The sequence below is a fragment of the Ranitomeya imitator genome, chromosome 8, assembly GCF_032444005.1.
Source record: "Ranitomeya imitator isolate aRanImi1 chromosome 8, aRanImi1.pri, whole genome shotgun sequence".
Taxonomy (NCBI): domain Eukaryota; kingdom Metazoa; phylum Chordata; class Amphibia; order Anura; family Dendrobatidae; genus Ranitomeya; species Ranitomeya imitator.
Window position 1 is genome coordinate 180,428,213 of NC_091289.1, and position 15,791 is coordinate 180,444,003.

Genomic DNA, 15,791 nt, shown 5'->3' on the forward strand with positions numbered 1-15,791 from the left:
CTGATGTGTACGGCAGCTTAAAGGGATTTTCCCACAAACAAAGTTAATTTTAAAGTTAATGTTAATCAATAGATCTTTGAATAAAAATAAACTCCACAATTGGATGTGTTTGAATAAAATGTTCCTGTGCTGAGATAATCTTATAAATGTGCCCCTGCTATGTACTGTGTAATGGCTGTGTCTGACCGTACAGGGACATGGTCTGATCATACCACATCTCCTGGGCAGGGGAGGAAGCAAAAGCGTATACAGACAGGACAGCAGGGGATCATAAATTATTATTTCTTTCAGGTAAAAGAGCAAAAAACAGGCAGGCAAATATTTTGCGCCTCCCAAAAAGAATCAGCTGTGATCACGTGCTGTCTTGTCTCTATTATCTTTTGTGTCCTCCCCCACCCAGGAGCTGTGGTATGATCAGACCATGTTCCTGTACAGTCACATTTATAAGATTATCTCAGCACAGGAATATTTTTTTCACACATCCAATTGTAGAACTTATTTTTATGCCAAGATCTATAAAAATGTACTTTGTTTGTGGGAAAACCCCTTTAAGGTGGTCACCAACTATCACAAGGTCACTTGCGACCAGTTTTTGCTCTATTTTATTTCTGCTGCTTCCTTGAGTATTCATGATTTTTTTATAATTTCTTTTTACATCTGCCATCAGTTCTATGATGAGTATTTGATGAGTTTGTGTAGCATTTTTTCACCTTTTTGCAAATTTTTGTTACATTTTTATTGCATTTTTATTTTTTATATATATTTATATATATATTGTCATCTCTTTTACACACAGTATATCATATGCATATAATATATATTTACAGTCATGGCCGAAAGTGTTGACATCCCTGAAATTGTTCCAGAAAATACATTTTTCTCCCGAAAATTATTGGAATTGCACATGTTTTGTTACACACGTGTTTATTTCCTTTGTGTATTGGAACAACACAAAAAAAAAAACACAGAAAAAAGGCAAATTAGACATAATTTCACACTAAACTCCAAAAATGGGCTGGACAAAATTGTGGGTAAACAACTTTGTTTCAAACATGTGATGTTCACTCAAACTCACCTGTGGCAAGTAACATGTTATGACCTGGTGGTTAGGAGCACCCGGAATGACCTGATAGTTAAAACTCTCGCAGGACAAGCTCTGGGATGTGGGAGCTCTGCTGACCGCAATCCCTAATCCTATCACACACACTAGAAATAGCCGTGGAGCGTTCCTGACGCTCCCTAGGCGCCTCGTCACAGCCGAAGAGCTAGCTAGCCCTAGAGATAGAAAATAAAGCCTACCTTGCCTCAGAGAAATTCCCCAAAGGAAAGGCAGCCCCCCACATATATTGACTGTGAGTAAAGATGAAAGTCACAAACGCAGAAATGAAACAGGTTTCAGCAAAGGGAGGCCAGACTTACTAAATAGACAGAGGATAGGAAAGGTGGCTTTGTGATCAGCACAAAAAACTACAAAAGACCACGCAGAGTGTGCAAAAAGACCTCCGCACCGACTAACGGTGCGGAGATGCCACTCTGCGTCCCAGAGCTTCCAGCTAGCAATACAAAATCATGATATCCAGCTGGACAAGAAAACAATGAACGAATTAGATACTATCAGGAACTTAGCTTTTGCTGGAGTAGACAGGTCACCAGAAAGATCCAAGAGCGAACTGAACCAATGCAGAAACATTGACAGCTGGCATGGAGTAACGATCTAAGTGGAGTTAAATAGAGCAGCAAACCAAAGGATAAACCCCGTCACCTGTGTAAGGAACCTCAGAAGCAGCAGCTCCACTCACAGCCACCAAAGGGAGCCCACGGACAGAACTCACCGAAGTACCATTCACGACCACAGGAGGGAGCTCGACAACAGAATTCACAACAGTAACAGGTGTGGGCAATATGAAAATCACACCTGAAACCAAATAAAAAGGGGAGAAGTTGATTCAATCTTTGCATCGTGTGTTTGTGTGTGCCTCACTAAGCATGGAGAACAGAAAGAGGAGAAGGGAACTGTCTGGGAACTTGAAAACCAAAATTGTTGAACATTAACAACAATCTCCAGGTTACAAGTCTATCTCCAGAGATCTTGATGCTCCTTGTCTACAGTGCACAGCATAATCAAGAAGATTACAACCCATGGCACTGTAGGTAATCTCCCTGGACGATAGAGAAAACTGATGAAAGGTTGTAACGCAGGAAAGTCCGAACGGTGGATAAGCAGCCCCAATCAAGTCCCAAGGAATGTAAAGCTTTTTAGCCCATTTGGGGGCTTTTGTGTGAAATGATGTCCAATTTGCTTTTTTTCTCTATTTTTTGTGCTGTTTCAATACACACAAAGATAATAAAAAAATTATGAGCATTATTATAAAGGAGAAAGTGAAGCAAGATCTCTCTATCCCCTTCAGACAACCTTGGCATGTGCTTATCTCCCATAGGAATTACGGATTGGGCATGTTAATATTCAATATGTCCGATCTTTCTTTTCTTCAGCATCTGCCATTTAGGGAGAGTTTGGAGGTCCCACTGACTTATTTAATGCGTTGGATACACAGCAGATTTTCTATCCATATTTTCTAGAGGGTGAATATTACAATGACAGAGTTGTGAAAGATTATAAACTCTCATCCACACATCGCTGAGATAATCTGCAGCAAACGTTGAGCAGAATCTGCAGCAACATCGGCACCATTCACACTTCGCTGCTGCAAAATTTACTGCAGGAAAGCTGCAGCTTGGCGGAAGTACCCTTACGGTGGAAATCTACCTCTACATTATATTACTAACTCATATCTCCCTGTACATAATAAAAATAATTTTATGGGGTTAATGGTTGGCGGAGAGGCAATAAAAGGCGATCTTTATATAAAGTATGCGCAGAAGGCAGAGCGACCTTGGGTTTACCATTAACCGCTTCTATCTGCCCTTAATGGTGTAATGGTTTACTATATTAAGTCCCTTTCCTTTCTGAAGAGACTGTTTGCATACAATCATGGCCGAAAGTGTTGGCACCCTTGAAATTGTTCCAGAAAATAAATTATTTCTCCCAGAAAATTATTGCAACATTGACACATGTTTTTCTTATACACGTTTATTTCCCTTGTGTGTATTGCAAACAACACAATTGGACCTAATTTCACAGAACAAAATCCCCAAATTGCTGGCATCTTTCCAAATTTGTAGGTAAACAACTTCTTTCAAGCATGTGATGCTCGTTCCAACTCACCTGTGGCAAGTAACAGGTGTGGGCAATATGAAAATCACACCTGAAACCAAAGAAAAAGGGGTGAAGTTGACTCGATGAGTCTAGATCTAAATCCCATTGAACACGTGTGGAGAGATCTTAACATTGCTGTTGGGAGATGGCACCTTCAAATATGAGACCTGGAGCCGTTTACAAAAGAAGAATAAATCAAAATTTCAGTGGAAAGGTGTAAGAAGCTTCTAGATGGTTATAGGAAGCAATTGATTGCAGTTATTTATTTCAAAGCGTGGAATATCAAATATTAAGTTGAGGGTGCCAACAATTTTGTCCAGCTCATTTTTAGGGTTTTGTGTGAAATGTCCAATTTGCCTTTTTTTCCTCTGTGTTTTTTTTGTGTTATTCCAATACAATACACACAAAGGAAATAAACATGTGTATAACAAAACACGTGTAAGTGCAAAAATTTTCTGGGAAAAATACTTAATTTTCTGGAACGATTTCAAGGGTGCCAACACATTCGGCCATGACTGTATATCTGCCAAAGTATTGGTTTCCTATCGTACAGTGGATCCTCAGCAGCGCAGGTTTACATCCACTTTCATCTCCAAGTTTGCTTACTATCCAAATATCAGAGGCAAATAGCAAAAAAAATAAAAAAAAAAAATCAGACCTCTGCATGGTTTCATTGAATAACATGGGGACAAGTGCACTTATACTATACAGTCGTCTGCATGAGTCCTTACAAGGATCTCTGATTGCTTGAGAGCCCATTGATCCTCAGAATAAAGGAGAGGTAATGCTATGCAAAGAACTTGTCCCAGAAAACAAGTATCACTGTCTCCAAAATATAAACGTCAGGTCATAGTGAACCCCACCAGTCACTACCGGGATCCCCACCAATCACTACCGGGAACCCCACCAGTCACTACCGGGATCCCCACCAATCACTACCGGGAACCCCACCAATCACTACCGAGAACCCCACCAATCACTACCGAGAACCCCAACAATCACTACCGGGAACCCCACCAGTCACTACCAGGATCCCCACCAATCACTACCGGGAACCCCAACAATCACTACCGGGAACCCCACCAGTCACTACCAGGAACTCCACCAATCATTACCGGGAACCCCACCAGTCACTACCGGGAACCCCACCAGTCACTACCAGGAACCCCACCAGTCACTACCGGGAACCCCAACAATCATTACCGGGAACCCCACCAGTCACTACCGGGATCCCCACCAATCACTACCGGGAACCACAACAATCACTACCGGGAATCCCACCAGTCACTAGCGGGAACCCCACCAGTCACTACCGGGAACCCCACCAGTCACTACCGGGATCCCCACCAATCACTACCGGGAACCCCACCAGTCACTACCGGGAACCCCAACAATCATTATTGGGAACCCCACCAGTCACTACCGGGAACCCCACCAATCACTACCGAGAACCCCACCAATCACTATCAGGAACCCCACCAATCACTAGTAGGAAGCCCTGAACCCTCAGCTCCGAGAGCAGCTGTCAAGCATAAACCCTGCAGAAAAATGTAATGACGACATATCCAACGGGACAGGTAAAGCGCTGTACCCGGCTGCTCCTGGTATTGATAGCGGGTCCCTGAAGTCAGACCCCATTAATAATGACATTATCTCAGCAATAAAAGCCCCCATTAAGCCCACATAACAAGAACAGGCGTTCCAAGAGTTTTTATAGCGTAACTCCAGTCAAAACTCATATTTGACGACATTTAAAGGGACTAACGACAGCAGCGCAGGAGACTATTGCCACCAATCACTGGACTCAGCTGCTTTGCTGATGTCAATGAAAAGCTGAGCTTAATGATCATCTGCAGCAGTCTCACATGTGACGTCACCGCTGCAGTCTGTCAAAGACCAAAGCAACGACGTAGAGTCAGAGCTGTTCCCTTTAATGGAAAATATTGGTGCGACTGTTATTTTCCATATCTGTTACTCTATGGTAATAAAGACTAAAATATTCCAGACTATTCTGCACAACTTCTTTACACCTAATATTTCACCTGCTCTCATGTGACAAAGCGGCGGTACGTGGCCTGTTTTCATGGCTTCCCATACTTAAGAACAGTTGTCACTCTCACTGTATTTAAAGTGATTAAAAGAGGGGTTTTCAATGCAGGAAAAGCAAATTTATTGTGCCTTTATTAAGATAGTAGCACGGGCATAAAAAACCACCTGACGCATTTCACGTGTGGCTGACTTTTAATCGCAGATACGTTATCTCTTAATCACACATACACAATCTTAGTGCGCTACAGATTTATAATGACCGGTAGCAACAACAAGAGTTCGCTTCTGCCAGTGATGTAACACTTAATGACATTATAAGGCTGTTTTTTTTTGTTACATTGTTGTCTATGGTACATATGCATGTCCACAACATCCCATTCTAGGGTTAATACTTTGCTTTTCAGGTGCTGTCAATGTGTGATGTCATCTAAATTAATGGACTATGTGTTTTATTCCCCCAAAAAATAAATAAATATCAAAGATTAAGACTTCGACTCGGGCTCGAAACGCGTCAGATATATTTTATTCCCACGGTACTATTTTAATGAATACCGCAACATTCAAATACTCTAAATGATGTAAGAAAAATGCAGCAGCACGTCTGTATAAAGGAAAAGGGCCAACGTGTCAGTCCACGGGACAAACAGGAGGCGCAGACAGGTATGTGCTGCTATACAGAGCACTCTAGGAAGCAGAGAGAACAAAGTATAAACCGGTATATTGGATGGCTGCAAACTATCTTATATTACTGTCCCCCTGTGCTACAAGCTTTCTGATATTACTGTCCCCCTGTGCTGCAAACTATCTTATATTACTGTCCCCCTGCGCTGCAAACTATCTTATATTACTGTCCACCTGCGCTGCAAACTATCTTATATTACTGTCCACCTGCGCTGCAAACTATCTTATATTACTGTCCCCCTGCGCTGCAAACTATCTTATATTACTGTCCCCCTGCGCTGCAAACTATCTTATATTACTGTCCCCCTGTCCTGCAAACTATCTTATATTACTGTCTCCCTGTGCTGCAAACTATCTGATATTACTGTCCCCCTGTGCTGCAAACTATCGTGTATTACTGTCTCCCTGTGCTGCAAACTATCTTATATTACTGTCCCCCTGTGCTTTCTGTAACATAGAGGGGATCGCGGTCATTGGGGATTGTCATTGATCTTGAAAAACAAAATAGCAGCTTATGTAGGATGGAGGAAGAAGAGACCCTGCAAGGGCAGAAGATGGATGGTGACCCCAGAGTTCCCCCCAGGGAGCTCCTCAAACAGATCCCAAATCTCAGCAGCTTCCCGGACTCCGAGGAGTGTGAGATTATAATTTTTTTTAGTGCGGTTAATGTTTAAAACGTCAGAATACTGTAAGGTTGTAAGGAAATAAATCAGCCCAGCAATCTAGACAGGACAAAGTTCTGCAAACAAGAAGAGACGTCGCCGTGCTACAAAGTAACAGATAGAAGTGATACAAAAACAGAACAAATAAAGGAAACCCAGAAACACAAAACAAACAGCTCCCCCAGCACTGACAGCAGAGACCCCTCTCTCTGCCCCCCAGCACTGACAGCAGAGACTCCTCTCTCTACCCCCCCAGCACTGACAGCAGAGACTCCTCTCTCTCTCTCTGCCCCCCAGCACTGACAGCAGACTCCTCTCTCTCTGCCCCCAGCACTGACAGCAGACTCCTCTCTCTCTGCCCCCCAGCACTGACAGCAGACTCCTCTCTCTCTGCCCCCCAGCACTGACAGCAGACTCCTCTCTCTCTGCCCCCAGCACTGACAGCAGACTCCTCTCTCTCTCTGCCCCCCAGCATTGACAGCAGACTCCTCTCTCTCTCTGCCCCCCAGCACTGACAGCAGACTCCTCTCTCTCTCTGCCCCCCAGCACTGACAGCAGAGACTCCTCTCTCTCTCTGCCCCCCAGCACTGACAGCAGAGACTCCTCTCTCTCTATCTGCCCCCCAGCACTGACAGCAGACTCCTCTCTCTCTCTCTGCCCCCCATCACTGACAGCAGAGACTCCTCTCTCTCTGCCCCAAGCACTGACAGCAGACTCCTCTCTCTCTCTGCCCCCCAGCACTGACAGCAGACTCCTCTCTCTCTGCCCCAAGCACTGACAGCAGACTCCTCTCTCTCTGCCCCCCAGCACTGACAGCAGACTCCTCTCTCTCTGCCCCCCAGCACTGACAGCAGACTCCTCTCTCTCTTCCCCCCAGCACTGACAGCAGAGACTCCTCTCTCTCTCTGCCCCCCAGCACTGACAGCAGACTCCTCTCTCTCTGCCCCCAGCACTGACTGCAGAGACCCCTCTCTCTGCCCCCCAGCACTGACAGCAGACTCCTCTCTCTACCCCCCCAGCACTGACAGCAGAGACTCCTCTCTGCCCCCCAGCACTGACAGCAGACTCCTCTCTCTACCCCCCCCCCCCAGCACTGACAGCAGACTCCTCTATTTCTGCCCCCCAGCACTGACAGCAGACTCCTCTCTCTCTGCCCCCCAGCACTGACTGCAGAGACCCCTCTCTCTCTGCCCCCCAACACTGACAGCAGAGACTCCTCTCTCTCTGCCCCCCAACACTGACAGCAGAGACTCCTCTCTCTCTGCCCCCAGCACTGACAGCAGACTCCTCTCTCTCTGCCCCCCAGCACTGACATCAGAGACTCCTCTCTCTCTGCCCCCCAGCACTGACATCAGAGACTCCTCTCTCTCTGCCCCCCAGCACTGACATCAGAGACTCCTCTCTCTGCCCCCCAGCACTGACAGCAGACTCCTCTCTCTCTCTGCCCCAAGCACTGACAGCAGACTCCTCTCTCTCTGCCCCCCAGCACTGACAGCAGACTCCTCTCTCTCTGCCCCCCAGCACTGACAGCAGAGACTCATCTCTCTCTCTGCCCCCCAGCACTGACAGCAGACTCCTCTCTCTCTCTGCCCCAAGCACTGACAGCAGACTCCTCTCTCTCTGCCCCAAGCACTGACAGCAGACTCCTCTCTCTCTGCCCCCCAGCACTGACATCAGAGACTCCTCTCCCTCTGCCCCAGCACTGACAGCAGAGACAACAGAGGCTCCTAGACTCTGCTGTTGTCAAATCCACCTGCCCAAGGAAAGGAGTGACCCTCCCTCCATTCGTCCTTTAACAGACCACCTATATGGGACCCCGATGCAGATATGGGCAGATGATGGAGACTCTGACGACCCTACAGTTCTGCAGTGAATCTCTGCACGTATGAATAAGGTGCTGACCCCACAGAGGCTCTGCAGGGCGGCTATGCTCAGCAGTGGAAGCGTCGCCCCCAGATGCTCTGCACGCAGTATGAACAGAGCCCGATCTCCTCTGCATTGCTGCACAGCAGGCTCTGCATGCACCAAGGCTCCATCACCCCACAACAAGCCCTGGATGCCGCACAGATGATGCAGAACCTCTTGACTGGCCGCTGTGGTGACGTACCTGTCCGGCCTGGCAGGGTCCGCTGCTGGTCAGCGCCGCTCGGTGACGGAGGGTCCCGGGGAGGCCTCCCGGCCCGAGCTCTCGTGCAGAGCCTCGCACTGACCAGGGGGCGCCATGATGGGCTGGATGGTGGAAGACCCCCGGGCAGCGGCTGTCACTGGCCGATTAGTGGGAGCGGTGTCTGCGGCTGCACGACCCCCACAATGGCCGCCAATGAGCAGCCCGGGCACAGGAGCATGGCACACGGTATAGGAGGGGAGCAGAGACCACCAATGACGGCTGCAGCGCACTGCGGAGCGCCAATCACAGGCCGAGGAGGGGGCTCGGGAGTCCGGGCCTGGCAGAGGAATTAACCCCCGATCCCCGGGATGCAGCGGACAGACAGTCCTCCGCAGTGACCCGCAGCCTCCGTGCAGCCTGGATGCAATACAGCCTGGATGCTCTGCCCGGGGCAACACCGAGGAACAAGAATCCTGGGGGGAACAGTATCTGCAGAAGGGAGACAGACAGGCAAAATGTGCCAAGGCCTAGCAGAGGGGCACAGCGAGCCAGGCCGGGGACAGGGGGCACAGCGAGCCAGGCCGGGGACAGGGGGCACAGCGAGCCAGGCCGGGGACAGGGGGCACAGCGAGCCAGGCCGGGGACAGGGGGCACAGCGAGCCAGGCCGGGGACAGGGGAGAAGGGGGCACAGCAAGCCAGGCGGGGGACAGGTGGCACAGCGAGCCAGGCCTGGGACAGGGGAGAAGGGGGCACAGCAAGCCAGGCCGGGGACAGGGGGCACAGCGAGCCAGGCCGGGGACAGGGGGCACAGCGAGCCAGGCCGGGGACAGGGGGCACAGCGAGCCAGGCCGGGGATAGGGGGCACAGCGAGCCAGGCCTGGCACAGGGGAGAAGGGGGCACAGCAAGCCAGGCGGGGGACAGGTGGCACAGCGAGCCAGGCCTGGGACAGGGGAGAAGGGGGCACAGCAAGCCAGACCTGGTACAGGAGACAATGGGGCACAGCGAGCCAGGCCTGGCACAGGGGACAGGGGGCACAGCGAGCCAGGCCGGGGATAGGGGGCACAGCGAGCCAGGCCGGGGACAGGGGGCACAGCGAGCCAGGCCTGGCACAGGGGAGAAGGGGGCACAGCGAGCCAGGCCTGGCACAGGGGAGAAGGGGGCACAGCAAGCCAGGCGGGGGACAGGTGGCACAGCGAGCCAGGCCGGGGACAGGGGGCACAGCGAGCCAGGCCGGGGACAGGGGGCACAGCGAGCCAGGCCGGGGACAGGGGGCACAGCGAGCCAGGCCGGGGACAGGGGGCACAGCGAGCCAGGCCGGGGACAGGGGGCACAGCGAGCCAGGCCGGGGACAGGGGGCACAGCGAGCCAGGCCGGGGACAGGGGGCACAGCGAGCCAGGCCGGGGACAGGGGGCACAGCGAGCCAGGCCGGGGATAGGGGGCACAGCGAGCCAGGCCTGGCACAGGGGAGAAGGGGGCACAGCAAGCCAGGCGGGGGACAGGTGGCACAGCGAGCCAGGCCTGGGACAGGGGAGAAGGGGGCACAGCAAGCCAGACCTGGTACAGGAGACAATGGGGCACAGCGAGCCAGGCCTGGCACAGGGGACAAGGGGGCACAGCAAGCCAGGCCTGGCACAGGGGACAAGGGGGCACAGCAAGCCAGACCTGGCACAGGGGGACAAAGGGCACAGCAAGCCAGACCTGGCACAGGGGGACAAAGGGGCACAGCAAGCCAGACCTGGCACAGGGGGACAAAGGGCACAGCAAGCCAGACCTGACACAGGAAAAAAGGGGGCACAGCAAGCCAGACCTGACACAGGAAAAAAGGGGGCACAGCAAGCCAGACCTGGCACAGGGGAGAAAGGGCACCGCAAGCCAGACCTGGCACTGGGAAAAAGGGGGCGCAGCAAGGCTGGCCTGGCACAGGGGACAAGGGGGCACAACAAGCCAGGCCTGGCACAGTAGACAAGGGGGCACAGCAAGCCAGGCTTGGGACAAGGGGGACCAACAAGCCAGGCCTGGCACAGGGGACAGTGGGGCACAACAAGCCAGGCCTGGCACAAGGGACAAGTTGGCACAGCAAGCCAGGCCTGGGACAAGGGGGCACAGCAAGCCAAACCTGGCACAGGGGACAAGGGGGCACAGCAAGCCAGGCCTGGCACAGGGGACAAGGGGGCACAGCAAGCCAGGCCTGGCACAGGGGAGAAGGGGGCACAGCAAGCCAGGCCTGGCACAGGGGAGAAGGGGGCACAGCAAGCCAGGCCTGGCACAGAGGAGAAGGGGGCACTGCAAGCCAGGCCTGGCACAGAGGAGAAGGGGGCATAGCAAGCCAGGAATGGCACAGGGGACAAGGGGGCACAGCAAGCCAGGCCTGGCACAGGGAAAAAGGTGGCACAGCAATCCAGGCCTGGCACAGGGGACAAGTGGGCACAGCAAGCCAGACCTGGCACAGGGGAGAAGGGGGTACAGCAAACCAAGCCTATCAGAGGGGAGAAGGGGGCACAACAAGCCAGGCTTGGCACGGGAGAAGGGAGGGAGAGAGACTTGCAGGAGCAGGAAGAGTGACAGAGTCCAGTCAGTAGACAGGGATTAGTCCTGCTCAGTCTGTTGGCAAATATATAGCTGCAGGGGTTTTTTGTTGATGCTGGAAAAATGGAATATATTTTGATCCATGAAGTATTACATGTTTTGAGGTCTTTTTTGTTTTGTAAAACACACCCAAAAATCATTGAAACATTTTCCTGGACTATAGTTCTCAGCCAAGCACTATTCCATAGTGTGGAGTAAATTTCTGTTATCTCTAAAACTGAACAAAAGCTTTTAAAAATGTTGTAGGCTTCCATTTCTCAGACATACAGTGTTACATGGTTTGTGAACAATTCTGTGATCTCTAAAACCGAAAAAAAAGCTTTGAAACATTTTTCTGGATTGAATTTGATTGTCATCCATACACTTTTGCATTCTTTCTGTTACATTCCGGTGGAGTAAACTCACAAAAAAATGCTTTGATTGCTGCAGGTGACCAATTTTTTTCTCTTATTAAAAACAAATTTGGTTTCAAGAGACCTAGCAATTACTAAATGAGGAAGGTGTGCCTTAAGGGATGGGGAAGTGGAAGTGCTGATGATGGTGCACGCAGAGGCCGAGGACATGGGGCAGTTGTGACTACGCCTGAAACTGCAGCACAAATAACACACCCATCGACACATAGGTTCCTGTCCCACTTTACAGGGAGGCACAGTACACCACTTCGGAAGCCAGAGCAATGCGAACAGGTGGTCTGTTGGATAGCAGATAATGCTTCCAGCAGGCTTGGCAGCACCACCCAGTCTTCCACACGGTGCATTAACACCAGCCTAAAATCTGGATCACATAATCCTCACCCTGATCCTCCTTCCTCCCAACATGTTGAGTCCCAGGAGACTAGTGATTCCACACTAGGACACTCCAAGAAGGTCTTTACCACAACATTTCTTGATTGTGGCCTCTCAACCTGCATGCTCCAAGATGGACAGGTAGTTATGCACAAAACTTAGAGCAGCCACAAGAATATAATGGTGAAGAACAACAAAATTTGGATAAGGAGGAGGAAGATGATGGTGAGACACAGCTGCCGCTAAGTGTTCTCGTTTGTCACAAAGTCAGGAGGCCCAGGGTGCGGTGGTGAAAAACAAGGACGCTCTGCTGCTACATTCGCATTTTCCATGTAGATGTGTCTACTATACATTATTAGATCATGGGGTTCACTTACTTATAGCAAGGAGATAGACCGAAGCCTCGCATGGTGTTTGGGTCTCCCAGGTTGCGTCTCACCTAATACCCTCATCAACAATGATGTTGTAACACCAAGTAGGAAAAGTCGTGGAATTATGAAAATAGACTTGTTACTGATCAACAAATGATGTAAAAATGGAAACAACATTTTTCATAACATCTTGGATTTTTTTTTTCAGTAACAAGTGCGAGGATTTCTGTGTAAAGATCAATGACAGAATTATATAATGTACGATTTATTATAATAAGACAAAATGGCGGCATTATTATAAGGAGGCACAGGTGGACATTATTATTAAAAGGAAATAGTAGTTGTATTATAAGGAGGTAAAGGGGGACATTATCACTATAGGGACTGCATAATTATAAGGGGGCAATATTACTATAAGGAGGCACTGAGGGGGGCAATATTACCATCTGGAGACAGAAGGAATATTATCACTGTTGGGGCACAGAGTTTGTACTGTGATGGGCACAAAAGTAGGGTACTAACACTATGCAGGCACAAAGGGGGCATTATTACTATGAGGGGGCGGCAATATTATTTTCTCGGGTACTGATTATAGCAGGATGTGTTTTGTGTCAAGATGGGAGAATGTGAGGAGGGGGCTGGAAAAGCAATAAACCAAAGATGTCTGCGTGTTGCATTTTGAAGAGAGAAGTAATGGATGGAAAAAGTTGCCTCGGCGGTAAAGGGAATGATTTCGATTTGCAATAATGTCCCCAGTGAGTTGCTTGATTTATCTCGGCAGCGCACACACATATATGCTCTGCAGCGCACTGGTGTAGAACTGATATCTACCATTACATGGTCACGGTATGTTGGTACTATCAGTCTTAGTGCTGTAGTTTTGGGTCATGATCAGTATGGCGGTATTATCACTATACAATAGGTATTGGCAATATTTTTTCTATCTTATTTTTCAGTATTGATGGTACTATTGGACTTGGTGCAGTTATGTTTGTTAATGAACAGTATGGTGCTATAATTCTGTCACTATGTAATTGTATGATATAATCATAGTATGGCGGTATTATTTTACTTTATAGAGCGATATTATGGGTAACATTGGTCTTGCAGTAAATACTGATTTCTTCCAACAGGGTAATATTTGCAACAGAGACGCCCATGTGGGGAAGTATGGGGGGCCGCATAGGCCTGTGTGCTTTCAAATTTCGGTCATGGAGCCCCATGCTTCTTTGTTATATGCCCAAGACAACCCACCATGACCACATGCTTTTTTAAATCTTATCATAAAATAAGGAATCTCAAGGCCATTGTAAATGGTTTGTTTACCAGACCTCATCTACAGGACGGCTTTATGACTTTATGATCAGACTTTAAAGGGAACCTGTCAGCAGATTTTGCATCTATAAGATGCGGCCACTGCCTTTCAGGACTTATCTATAGCATTCTATAATACTGTAGATAAGCCCCTTTCTCCGACCTACAAGTGAAGAAAAATAAGTTATATTATATATTATACTCACCCGGGGGCGGTCCGGTCTGATGGGCGTCGCAGGTCCAGGTCCGGCACCTCCCATCTTTTTGCGATGCCGCCCTCCTGCTTCTTCATCGCTCCCCGGCATTGGCGCTCCTGCGCAGGCGCACTGATTTGCCCTCTTGAGGGCAGAGTAATGTACTGCAGTGCACAGGCGCTCAATCTCTGACCTTTCCCTGCGCCTGCATACTGCAGTACTTTACTCTGCCCTCAAGAGGGCAGAGAACTACGCCTGCGCAGGAGCGCCGATGCCAGGGAAGATGATGGGAGGTGCCGGACCAGGACCTGCGACACCCATCGGACTGGACCGTCCCCCGGGTGAGTATAATAAAACTATTTTTTTTTCACTTGCAGATCGGACCGGGGGCTTATCTGCAGCATTATAGAATGCTGTAGATAAGCCCTGAAAGGCAGTGGCCGCATCTTATAGTGGCAAAATCTGCTGACAGGTTCCCTTTAACCAGGTTATGATAACGAGCATATGACCAACTACTGGAGCCTCTGTCACCAAATTTCACCACACAAACTGTATACATTGACAGATCTCGTAGACCTAAAGAGGCTGGTGTATTGACTTTGAAAATCTTTATCATAATGTTCTGATATTAAACTAAGCATAGCTCAACAGGTCACATGAAATCAAGAAACTTTGTCATATATCTTATCAGAGGAATCTGCTTCCTTCTCCGCTAGGACTAATCATTTTCAAAATTCTCAATTTACAGATAAAATCTGTATTCAGTGAAGACAGATTGTTAAATTACTGAGATAGGAGATGACATTTACAACTGATGAAGTTCTGCACCCTTGTTGTCGGCAGCACATCACCAGTTTATACAGGACAATGTGCTGCCAAGAACAATGATTTTTAAGCAAGCCTGAAAATAATTTCCCCCAACAATCTTCCCTTTTGCTCATTTATTGGGTTACTAGCAGTCTGATTAGATCACCCGATTACCACAAGAAGGGTTCGTTCCATAAAATCGGCCAGTGGACCCTGACAAAACAAAAAGAATGTAAATTTGATCCTGTTCAAATTCAGAACTGACACGTCATCTTGCACACTATTAAATTTTCTTTATCCGGCCACAATGATGGTTTATTTGCACAGTAAATATGTTTCTTTCATAAAATATCTGTAGCGCATTGTTTGACTGTGATTGCAGTGCCAAAAAGGAAAATAATGTCTGAATGTGAAGCTTATCCTGCTCTATAGCTATGATTGCCCTGTGAATACACACGTTTGGAATGTTACAATGTGTGACCGTGAAAGAATGGATGGGTCACGGAACAGTCGCTTCTAGACCACGTCATCATCGTCCACGAATCCAGGTGCATAGACTTCTCTGATGTTGTCCCATTAAACTTCCAATCACATGTTCATTTTCAATGCAAAGATGCTTCAGCTTGTGACGGACGCCACTTATACGATTGTTAAAATGCTCGTTAGGCTCAACCTGAAGGTTATCGGCTAATTGCAAGACATCCTATAGGCTTGAGGCTTCCTTCACATTCACATTGCTCCAGTGGTTTTACAAGCTTGCAAAAGTCACCTTGAAATTCAAATATTTTTTTCTTAATTTATTTTTTTTCCACTATTTTTTTTTTTACTTATACATCTTTTTTTTCCACTATGAGTGCAGGGTTTTCTCTTTTTACCTGCAAATCCTGTGATGGCGTACAGGATCCGTGCACCTTGATGCCTTGATGAGCTGACTTTCCTCCTACTTCTCTTGTAAAGCATCACTCCCAATTTGATTTTGACTTTTTTTTTTGCATTGCTGCAACAATGTGTAATA

At 48.4% G+C, this 15,791-nt stretch overlaps 1 protein-coding gene across 9 annotated transcripts in view; it reads right to left on the bottom strand.

The window, feature by feature from the left end:
* ST3GAL3 (ST3 beta-galactoside alpha-2,3-sialyltransferase 3) overlaps nt 1-15,791 on the bottom strand; it is a 285,569-nt gene that overhangs the window by 249,149 nt on the left and 20,629 nt on the right. For 2 of the 9 annotated variants that reach the window (XM_069738041.1, XM_069738044.1), the window contains exon 1: nt 8,717-8,973. The exons of 5 other annotated variants lie outside the window; for them this stretch is intronic. The gene's annotated coding sequence lies outside the window, so the exon portion shown is untranslated. Of the gene's footprint in view, nt 1-8,716; nt 9,156-15,791 lie in introns of those variants that run through there. 2 more of the 9 variants (XM_069738046.1, XM_069738037.1) reach the window with 2 other exon arrangements.